The sequence below is a fragment of the Convolutriloba macropyga genome, chromosome 15 (genome assembly GCF_964194025.1).
Source record: "Convolutriloba macropyga chromosome 15, txConMacr16.3, whole genome shotgun sequence".
Classification (NCBI taxonomy): domain Eukaryota; kingdom Metazoa; phylum Xenacoelomorpha; order Acoela; family Convolutidae; genus Convolutriloba; species Convolutriloba macropyga.
Genome location: NC_134482.1, coordinates 16,906,893 through 16,918,027, shown reverse-complemented (window position 1 = coordinate 16,918,027; position 11,135 = coordinate 16,906,893).

Below are 11,135 nucleotides of genomic sequence, written 5' to 3'. Positions count from 1 at the left end.
ATCTTTCTTTTCATCTCGAAAACCAATCTTGAGTTTCTTGTTCATGACACTATACCGCATGCTGAAACCTTCCATTTCGTTCCTTTGTTTGTATATTTTGTCCTAAATTTTTTCCTTGATTCAATATAGGGTAACGTTTTTGAGTTTAAGATGAGTTTTCCTAAACTCCGCGAAGCTGAGTTTAGGAAAATTTTGTAAAAATAATTTCTCTACTCCAAATGTTTCGGTAGGAGAGTTCACATATCGAAACGATTGGTAGAATGCTTATTGGTTGACGAAACTAAACCCGACAAAGTATTACGAAAAGACTCACATGATCAATTGTCGACCTAATGGTGGAATTTATTGTGCAGTTTTTTTACATGTTGAAAAACTCACTGCAATCTGCAAGCTCTCCATTATTAAATTTTCTTGGTTTATCTTGATCTAATGTTCAAATGTTTGCTGATTATTTCTTATTGTCAATCTTAATGTTTTCTCCGATCTTCGATGTTATGGTTCTTCCTCTCTCCCTCAGCCTTTTAACTCTCATTTTTTAGTTTCCTCGCGTTTTTGAACTTGAAATGAGCACAAGCCCCCTCCTGTTGGATGACATTGCTTACAAAAAGGCTCCCTTCTTTTTGGGTGAGTTCAATAATGATTCCGGGCGTGTTTCTAATTCATTAAGAGATTGATTGAGCTCAACAAAGCGCTAGGAATAGTTATCTTCACATTGCGTCCCACGTAATCGGGTTGCTAATTATCAGACAAGTTCAACTAATTGCTGCGTTCAACTACGGAGCTCGCGACAACACCTGAACTGCAATAAAGACATTTTTTTTCTTGGTTATAAACCGCGATCCCGAGCCTGTGCTTGAAACTGACTTGAACTTTCTTAGCCAAAAGGTGTAGAACTAGAGCGGGAATTTGAGGCGCAACAAGCCACGCGCCTGGATGAGGTAGACACAGTGATTGGAGTCTTGCTCTTTCCCCGGTTGACGTCTGATTTCTTATTAGGGCAGCAAGTTTATCTTTATCAAGTGTGCGAAATTAGATTCAACGGTTTCAGACTCTGAAGTAACTTTTTGAAAGTGTCACTTTCTGAGGGACGCTTAATTGTTATTTGGTTGACCAGCTCATCTGAGGCTATAATTGAGCCCACAAACACTCCTTTGTATTGCTCTTGTAACTGTCTGACGCTTAGCCTTGACAAACTGATAAATTAGTATGATTGTTTCCATTCGTCATCGCCGACCATTGAGCCAACAAATTGATCCAATACTTTTTTTGGCCGTGATCGAAACTGTTGAATACTTCGAGCAGCTCATTTGATGGAGTGTAAATTTGTAAAGAGTATACTAGTTTGGAGTTCCCAAGCAGTAACAAAAGACACCGAATGAACATTGAGGATCGTTGAGTTAAATTGTCTAGCATAGATAAAACTTTTTGAACTCTCTTTGTCAAATAAGAAGCGATAAATCCTTTTGAACAAATCGCAGCTCCCAGAACTTCAAAACCGTTTCCCATTTTTGTAATAGTCTGATCAAGGGAGGATAAACTTTTATTTGACCACAGCTCACATTTTTTCCCAATGATTACACCTTTCTCAGGACCTTCGTCGGCTAGGATTTCAAGCGTTTGGTTGATATGATCTTCAGACACAGAACCCACCATATAAGTACCAAGTGTCCTGTAACAAACTCGGAACTGAAGTCTGGATCTCCTGTATGATTGGCCAAATCGTCAAGTAGAACACTAACGGTCCCAGGGGATCACTCTGCTGAACACCCGATTCAATTTGAACGATTTCATTGCTATTCAAAAGTGGTGTGTGCTGAGCGTAGCAAAAAACTGTTGAGTGCGGCAATTTCAGAAGTAAATTTATAAGTTGCTTTTAAAAAGTGTGAACGCTTGATTGAGTTAATGCGTTTTGGAAATCAATTTGAAGCACGCCTTCGTACGACAGAGTACTAATCTAATAAAGTTATCGCAGGTATTTTTTCACGAATGAATGATTGCCTCAGCACCTCCGCTAACGCCTGCTCCCAATTGTAGACTATCAAACAGCTCAATTGCTTCTGATTCAGCTTCACTCGCCAGGCATTTTGCTATGAGGCGTCGGAACACTTCGCCAACAGCTATCGGAAGCGTCCCACTTTTCTTTTTGGATAAAGCCTCAAGTGGAGTGCCGCAGAGTGCTTTGAAATTATCATTAGGAAGGTACCAAGGTTTACAAACTTCATTATTGCTTTCAGAGCAAACTCAGACCGATCAGGTGCAGTTCAGTCTACTGCGTGCTGAAGATGTTCTTGAAACATCTTAGAGTGACCAGCTGCAGTGTGCTTTCTGAATGTCTTCAGTCGATCATAAACTACGTTTTTACTGAACTGGAACGCATTGGATGCAATGTCGTAAGGTATACTGACGCCGGGTAATGGTTGCTTCATTTGAAACTTTTCCAGTGCCTTGAATGTGGCTTTGCAATCAAGTGCTAGACCTTCAGAAGCTAAAACTCTAGCAGCTTGGCCAATTTGATCAGGTTAGCACAACGTTTTTGCTCTGACCGATGTTTCTTCAATTCTGTTCGTTGTTTGTCTTTTTGATTGTTTCATGGTTCTGACCAAAGCTTCCCATATTGATCGGTGTTCCAACGATCAAAACGTTCTTCGAAATGACGGTCATGATTGCGCTTGCGTTTTTTGCTTCCCCAGTTACAAGCACTTCGAACGCATTTTGAAACTGAGAAAAATTTTTGGCCAGTTTGTCTCGTTTTCTGGAGCATCAACACATTCAAGAAGAAAACTTGATAGTAATTGAGACCATCTCGCTCTGAATTTGATTGAAACAAAGCAACAGATTGGCACGTCCGCACTCAACATTGTCAACACCTCGGGCAATTTATTACTTTCGGACTTCATTGAGAGATCAACACTTTCAAAAAGGAGTTATTCAACTGACTGAAATTACAGGAGTCCAATAAGTGGTCTATTTTAATTTATAGGTCTGTGTAAATTTTCCAACGGCTGCTCAACTGCTCTTTGTAATTTGATTACGCACAAATTGATTTGGAATTGAACCAAACGTTGTGCTCTGTCCCCCAACCAAGATATCTTGTTTTGGTGTTTTGATCGCAGTTTTCTAATACTGGAACTGTGCAGAGCTTTTCTGCATTATCTGGCAAAAAAATAACCGTGCCTGGAGCTACGTGAAAACACTTTATAACACTTTCGTTTTGGAATTCGTGTGTCAAACACGTATGCATGTCTTTGCTGGACTCAGAATTGTTATGGTTCGTTTTGTGTGCCTACTTCTCTAATCCCGTCGCTTCACTCTCGTCAAAAACTGTATTTCCTAAGTTATATTTTGTTTTCTTCTGTGAAAGGATCTGAGTTTGGGGAAACTAATTTTTGATTTTTTGAATAAAATAACTGTTAAAAAAGAGTTGTGTTTGTGCTGGGAGTAGCAAAAACTGGTGAATGCGGCAATTCCATGAATAAATTCATAAGTTGCTTTATATAAGTGTGAACGCTTGACTGAGTTAAGTGCGCTTTGGAAATAAATTTGAGTGACGTCTTCGTACGACAGAGCACTAACTACGTCGTCGGATTTAATTTTTGATGAATGAATGATTGCCTCAGCACCTCCGCTAACGGCTACTCCCAATTGCAGACTATCAAACAACTCAATTGCCTCTGATTTAGCTTCACTTGCCAGGCATTTCGCTGAGGCTTCACAACACTTCACCAATTGCTATTGGAAGCATCCCACCTTTCTTTTGGATAGAGCCACGAGTGGAGCGCAGCAGAGTGTTTTGGAAAAAAAGCAGGAAAGATTCCCCTGGTACCAAAGTTTACAAACTTTATTATCGCTTTCTGAGCAAACTCAGACCGATCAGTTGCAGTGCAATCTACTGCGTGATGAATATGTCTGGAAACATCTTTGAGTGACCGGCTGCAGTGTGCTTGCTGAATGTCTTCAGTCGTTCATAAACTACGTTTTCCATATATTGGAACGCATTGAATGCAATGTCAAGTATACTGACGCCTAGTAACGGTTACTTCGTTTGAAGCTTTTCCAGTGCATTGAATGTGGTTTTGTCATCAAGTGCTAGACCTTTAGAAGCTAAAACTCTAGCAGCTCGGCCAATTTGATCAGGTTAGCACAACGTTTTTGCTCTGACCGGTGTTTCTTCAATTCTGTTCGTTGTATGTCTTTTTGATTGTTTCATGGAGACAGTATCTTACCAAAGCTTCCCATATTCCTCGGTGTTCCAACAATCAAACCAAGCTTTTGGTTTTTGCCTCCCCGGTTACAAGCACGTAGAACGCCTTTTGAAGCCAAGAAAAATTTTTGCCAATTTGTCTTGTTGTCTGGAGCATCAACATATTCAGGAAGAATACATAATAGTAATTGAGACCATCTTGCTCTGAAAGTGATTGGAACAAAGCGACAGATTGGCACGTCCGAACTCAATATTGTCAACACCTCGGGCAATTATTACTTTCGGACTTCATTGAGAGATCAATACTTTCAAAAAGGAGTTATTCAACTGACTGAACTCACAGGAGACCAATAAAATGTCTATTTTATTTGAGAGGTCTGTGTTAATTTTCCGTCGGCTGTTCAACTGCTCTTTGTAAAATGATTACGCCCAAATTCATTTGGAATTGAACCAAGCGTCATGCTGTGACCCCCAACCAAGGTATCTTGATGTTTCGATCGGAGTTTTCTAATACTTGAACTCTGCAGAGCCTGTCTGCGGTATCTGGCAGAAAAAGAACTGTGGCTGGAGCCACTTGAAAAAATTCTTGAACAATTACATTTTGCAATTCCTGAGTCCAACACCTATGCATGTCTTTGCTGGACTCAGAATTCTTATGGTTCGTTTTGTGTGGCTACTTCTCTAATCTCGTCGCAGCACTCTTGTCAAAATCTGTATTTCCTAAGTTGTATTTCTTTTTCTTCGGAGAAAGGATCTGATTTTGGGGTAACTTCGATTTTTTGAATAATTTAACTGCTAAAAAAGAGTTGTGTGTATGCTGGGAGTAGCAAAACTGGTGAATGCGGCAATTCCATGAATAAATTCACTAGTTGCTTTTTATAAGTGAAAACGCTTGACTGCGTTAAATGCGCTTTGGAAATCAATTTGTGTCACGTCTTCGTACGACAGAGCACTAAATATGTCGTCGGAGTTAATTTTTGATGAATGAATGATTGCCTCAGCACCTCCGCTAACGGCGACCCCCAATTGAAGAATATCAAACAGCTCAATTGCCTCTGATTTAGCTTCACTTGCCAGGCATTTTGCTATGAGGCGACGCAACACATTGCCAATTGCTCTCGGAAGCATCCCACCTTTCTTTTTGGATAGAGCCGCGGGTGGAGCGCAGCAGAGTGTTTTGGAAAAAAGCAGGAAAGAGTCCCCTGGTACCAAAAATTACAAACTTCTTTATCGCTTTCAGAGCAAACTCAGACCGATCAGGTGCAGTGCAATCTACTGCGTGCTGAAGATGTCTGGAAACATCTTAGAGTGACCGGCTGCAGTGTGCTTGCTGAATGTCTTCAGTCGTTCATAAACTACGTTTTCCATGAATTGGAACGCATTGCATGCAATTTTGTCAGGTATACTGACGCCGGGTATTGGTTGCTTCGTATGAATCTTTTCCAGTGCTTTGAATGTGGCTTTGTTAATGGGTGCGAGACCGTCAAAAGCTAAAATTTTAGCAGCTCGGTCAAATTGACCATTTTAGCACAACGTCTTTGCTCTGACCGATATTTCTTCAGTTTTGTTCGTTGTTTGTCTTTTTGATTGTTTCATGGAGACAGCTTCTGACTAAAGCTTCACATATTCCTCGGTGTTCCAACGATCAAAACTTTCTGCGAAACGATGGTCATGAGTGCGCCTTTGGTTTTTGCCTCCCCGGTTACAAGCACTTAGAACGCCTTTTGAAACCGAGAAAAATTTTTGTCAATTTGTCTCGTTGTCTAGAGCATCCACACATTCAAGAAGAATACTTGATAGTAACTGAGACCATCTAGCTCTGAAGTTGATTGGAACAAAGCGACAGATTGGCACGTCCCAACTCATTATTGTCAACACCTCGGGCAATATATTGCTTTCGGACTTTATTGAGAGATCAACACTTTCAAAAAGTGAGTTATTCAACTGAGTGAAATCACAGGAGACCAATAAATGGTCTATTTTTAATTGAGAGGTCTGTGTTAATTTCCCGACGGCTGCTCAACTGCCCTTTGTAATTTGAATACGCTCAAATTGATTTGGAATTGAACCAAGCGTCGTGCTCTGATCCCCAACCAAGATATCTTGGTGTTTTGATCGAAGTTTTCTAATACCTGAACTCTGCAGAGCCTAACTGCGGTATCTGGCAGAAAAAGAACTGTGCCTGGAGCCACGTGAAAAAATAATTTAACAATTATATTTTGCAATTTCTGAGTCCAACACGTATGCATGTTTTTGCTGGACTCAGAATTTTGCGGTTCGCTTTATGTGCCTACATTCTCCAATCTCGTTGCACCACTCTCTACAAAATTTGTGTTTCCTAAGTTGTATTTCTTTTTTTTTCAGTGAAAAAATCTTAGTTTAAGTGAACTAATTTTGGAAAACTACCCCAACGAACAAAGGCTGTATATTGAAACGATCTAACTCGCTTCGACTGATATTATCCTCGGAGTCCTTATAGCTCATAAAGCATCCACCGGTATAGGGAATAAACCAATAGTATAAATATCTACCGTAAAGTTATATGTGTCCTAATTGTTTTCATTTCGTTCAGATATTTGATGATCCAGTTTAAATCAATCTCTTCAATCAATCGGAGCGTGTGCAAATTCGCTATAACTCTCGTCCATATGTAATTAGCTTCTGGGTCTACGTTTTAACGTATAACTTCTAACTGATAACTATCTGGCCCTATTTTTGACTTGACAAAATTGCGTTCAGTACCTGTTTCACTCAGTACCTGTTTCATTCAATTTTTAGCCGGTTGGTCTTTTTTCAAACAGTCTTCTGTTGACACCAGGTTGAAAGATGGGCGTTAAAACTTATTCTGAAGGTTTGGAAAAGTTTTCTTTGTTAAAAAAAGTTTCAGAAACCAAAAGAGAAAATTACCTGGCGAACTCTATTGAGGTATCGCTAAATAATGACCAAAAAACTTAACTTTATTATGTATCAAATTTTGTGTCAGCGCAGTCATTATCTTGTTGACCTATCAATCTGATTTCATAAATTAAATTTTCCTACATATAAAAATCTGATTCTAACGTCCATTGACCTCCAACTGATGAACTCGTTCGTACTAGGGCCATTCATAATTCTCCTGAAATGTAGCAAAAACAGGTAATCATCGGTAATCAAAACAAAAATTTTTCGCGCGTCATTCATGTAAATTATTTTTGACTAATCTTTAATTTCGCTGTAAGTATTTGCATAAAAAAGAGTTATTTTGATCCGTGTTCGAGACCACGACACTTCTGGAAAATCTTCATATTAGGCTGTTCTACTAATAAGGTTATTCGAGCACTGACGTCCATTTTTCATCCGGGTGTCAACAAAAAATTTGGTTAAGAAAACAACCAGAAGTCAAATGTTAAATTGACTGCTGAAGTCACTTTGCTGACAACATTTGTAATTCAGTGACGATGCTCGCAAAAAATATTTCGAGATTCGCAAATTTTGGTATCTAATCTGGCTTGCTACCGTAGTGGTTTTTCAACGCAGAAAAACGAAGCTGTCCGGAAGGCAGAAACGAAGTATTTTCACTGTTATCCACTGAGAACCCAAAAAATCAAGTAATTTCAATTTGAAGTCGCTTGATTTCTTTGACTGCCTATTTGATCACGTTTGAACATAAGGGCCGAAAACACTACTTCGTAATTTTTTCCAAAATGTGTTTTTGGGTGTAATCGATTAAAAGTACCGGAAATGCTCTTGAAATCTTTTAGGACAAATTCTTTTAGTTCCGGAAATGAACAACAAAAGCCGTTAAGAATTGGTTTTACTTCGACAGATCGCTAAGACGTTTCGATTGTATCGTTTCCAATTCGTTTGTAATTTTTTATCACATGTACATTTAGTTTTGTTGGTTATGAATCGAATTAATTTGTAAGAATACCAACATATTCACTATTTCTACTGTTTTAAGAAATTTTGTGACCTTATCAGCTGAAATTATTCAGTGCTTTGAACGTCACAATAAATGAACTTTTCCTTTAATTCAGTTTCGAAATCTCTTGAGAAAAAAAGAATGGGCTCTGGTTCTAATTATACGCAACCCCCCCCCCCCCCCCCCCACACACACACACACACACACACACACACACATCAAAAATATGTGAAAAAATTTTGTGCGAAGAACCCACGTTGATGGGGTACTTTTAATGTGTCTTAGCAGACCCCGATTTTTAAATGGCAGAGGGTAAATATAAGGTAGAAATATTACCCGAATTGTATTGTACTTTTTTGATAATCTTCGATTTAGGAGCCGCGTTGCCTGGCACACGATTCCCTCAAGGGCTTACAAAGGGTACACTTTCCCCCTTTTTATCCCTAACTTGCCCAATATTCAATAAAATCTGGTTATCATTCTTAATAAAAAAGAGAACTTCAGTCCCTTTTCAATTCAGCTCAAAGAAAGCGTTGAAACTGCACCGAATAATTACTTCATATGTTTTATGTCATCACGGAAAAAATTTCCTTATTAAGTCGGTATAGACAAAATTTGCAGACCTTTTTATTACATTTAACTGTTAATGGCTAGACTTTACACAAAATATTAATCTCAAAGTACCAAAATGCATTATATTACATGTTTGAATATTCTTTGATGTTATTGCAGAAAACAAAAAAAAGAGAGCTTTGTTTATTTATTGGACGCAGTAAATTTTCCTTATAGGGAATATATTTATTTCAGCCTTGAATATTGCCGTTTTTTAATCATTTGGAAAAAGTTAATCGCGTTAAGGTTAAATTGATCAATTCAGCTGCTTTTGGCCTTCAAAACTTATTTATTACCAAATTTGGGTCCTGAACATTTTCGATTTGAAAAAAAAGCGGTTTTTAAATTCGACCTTTCTTCTGAAAACTTATAGCCAGACGAAGTTCATTAAATTTTAAAGCATTCATTTGAGTGAGATCACTTTGGTTAATATCAAAACGTTATTAAATAAAACATCACAGAAACATTTTCGTCATTCTTATCTTTTCAAAACAAATTGCATATAACTTAAGTTCAAAGATATTTTGGAGTCTCAAAGAAAATATGAGTGCCGTCTTTTTGATAGCGAAAAACTACGTTTTGAAGTCAGCATTTGACAATTAAGGGAAATGGAAACCCCGGTACTTTTGGTAGCTAATATAACTTAAAACAAGGAGGCTCGGTAATGTGCGATCGCACATAATGTTCAGACCCCGTTGATCTGTATTTTTGATCTAATTGTCTACCAAATGAGGAAGAGATAGGAAGCTGTCAAAGAGTCTCATATTGTGCAAAACCCACTAAATGAAAGTAATGCCGCATTAGAGGGTTGACGAAAACTGCGAATGATGAGAATACGAGACAAGGCAAGCGTAAAATTTAAATGACAAGCAAAAGATATTTTCACTCAAAAAAGAAGTCTCTGTTTCATAGATCAAATAACAAAATCAAAATGGCACTAGATAACACCTAAAAAAACAAATTGTGCTCTACATTACTAAAAAATATGAAACTTCTCCTCAAAGAGACTTCGTAACAATTAGAAAACTAACTGAAGAAAGAGCAAAGTTCAAAAACGAATATCCATTTTTGAAAACTATTATTTTCTAAGCCATTAAAACTATTAGCTTTCAACTCAAATCATTAAAAAGTTTCTTTAAACTTCTTGATGTATAAAAGAAAAAGCAATTGAAACCTGTTAATTTAAACCACTCAAGGCAGCAATTCAGACATGTTATTATCCAGATAATTTCATACGATAGTTTAGCAAGAAAACGGTGTTGCAGCCGCTGAGAAAATAATTTATTCACTGGAAACCTTATCAGCTGAAATATGCAATCTTCCAACGCCATAGCCATCTCCCTATTAGTTTGTTGCTGTGGCTATGAAACAAAGGACAACCTCAAAAACTCTAAAAAGTTTTTATTTAAAATGCATTATATCAAAGCCAAGAATTTATTACTTGACAACAAAACATTTATGAAAATCGACTTCAGCTCACAAGAAAAAGATTACGGTCCGTATTTTGAGAGACTAAGCTACCCTTGAGAGAAGGGAGATAACGAAGACGAAGCTGAAATTCAATTGCTTTTTTCAATACAAATATTTTCAAAAATCATGAATCACAAAAGCTTTGTCTGAAAACAAAAGCATATTGAATTGCTAGTCCTGTGGAATACAGTTGGGCTAGTTCTATTTGAGACTAAATCTGAAGACTTCCAAAAAACCTTAAACACAATAGAACTCATAATTCAACATCTTTTATGATACCACAGCGTTGAATGGAATCCATTAAAGTTATTGCATGCTAGAAACCATTTTATTCCAATTTTTTAACTGGATTTCATTTGGTCATCCATCGGTCCTCTTCGTAAATGGTCTACGTGAAAAAAAAAAACAAAAATTGAATTATTGACCAATACAGAAAACACACGAAACCACCTATGAAAACAAGGTGTCTAAGCCTTATAAACATCAGTAAAGGAAATAAACGAAAAAATATTAATGTTTGCGTCTGCAAAAGGTTGGTACCAAGGATCAATAACGAAACTATTTTAAATCAAGTCGGAATAAAAAACAATCAAGTTTCAGATGTATATTCAGATATTGTTCGATGAAGTTTTATCTTAAGTTAAGAAAACCATTAGCTATAGTACAAAATTATTTATTTGAACGATTTCAAAAACACCAAAATACACTGGTAAAAATTTAAAATTCAAATAAAATTTCAAATGAACTGTCTGGCACCCGTCAAAAGCATAAAGTTTTCACAGAAAACAATCAAAACGTTGCCTTGCGCACTCTGTAGACGTCGTGGACTTGTCAATAATTTGATAATTTGAGGAGCAAACAGAATTGAAACTCAGAGAAGGCAAATATGCAAAAACTAAAAATTTATTTTTGAAAACTCGTAGTACCAAAGCCGAGGGCAATTAGTTGAAT